The sequence below is a fragment of the Alligator sinensis genome, unplaced genomic scaffold (assembly GCF_000455745.1).
Source record: "Alligator sinensis unplaced genomic scaffold, ASM45574v1 scaffold229_1, whole genome shotgun sequence".
Classification (NCBI taxonomy): Eukaryota; Metazoa; Chordata; order Crocodylia; family Alligatoridae; genus Alligator; species Alligator sinensis.
In genome coordinates, this window is record NW_005842821.1 from 572,875 (window position 1) to 573,915 (window position 1,041).

Consider the following 1,041-nt stretch of genomic DNA (forward strand, 5'->3'; position numbering starts at 1 on the left):
GGAACATGTGTGCCATACAGCGGATACCAACAAAGCTGGCATCATGGACCACCTTGACCATGTTGGCCCTGTTGTCAGTGAGCTTGCTTTGCCCAATGAGCCACCGCTGCACCATACAGTTCATGGCCCCAAGATCTCTGTTGCTGTGTGGGACTCATTCAACAACTCGGCTTGACGGAGAGCCTGTTGATGGCCTGACTGATGGCACCAATGCCTTGTGAGGGAGAGAGGTATGATCTCCACCCTGCTTTGTGGGACGGGGTCTTTGGAGTGAGAGGGGGACCTCTTTTTGGGTATGCTCCTACTGGTGCCATGCTGAGGAGGAACAAGGGCAAGGGGGTGGTGCCTGCGGAGATGCATTAGCATCCTCGTGGTGCTGTAGTGTTTCTCCTCCTTGCCCCAGATGGTCTCACATCAGCAGTGCAGGCAGATAACATACCTGGAATCATCTACCACCTCAAAATGATCCCATACCATGCTACCCCCTTGCTTCTGGGGTGCAGATCCTGCCTGATCTCCCTCCTCAGCAAGCAGAGGCACAACAACAGGAGGAGCGGACTCAGCTGAGCCACTTGTCTCCACAACCTCTACCTCAACCTCCTCCGAAGTGCCTTCCAGGGAAGGAGACCTGGCTTTAGGGGAACTTGGAGAGAGTGGAGCAAAAACTCAGATTCCTCCTCAGTCCCCAGAATTTCTTTTGCTAGGGTGCTCAGGTTTCCTAGTTCCAGATCCAACTCCTCCTCTGGTGCTGGAAGGCTCCAGCTGGGAACTGAAATGGGGGTGGAGGAAACTGTCATCATGTTGGTGCTGCTTGTCATCCTGGTGCTGGGGGTTATTATTATGGCTAGGGTTATTGGAGGGGGTGCAGATGCAGGCACTGATCCCACCTGCTTGCTCCCACCAGCACCAGAAGCCTCATGGCTGCTAGTGCTAGGGAAGAGTCTGCATCTAAGTTTTGGGGCAGGGACTTAGAACTCTACCTCTGCCCCCTCTCCCTCCTCAGCCAGAAGACCTGACACTTGCCTTTCCAGCACACTTCCT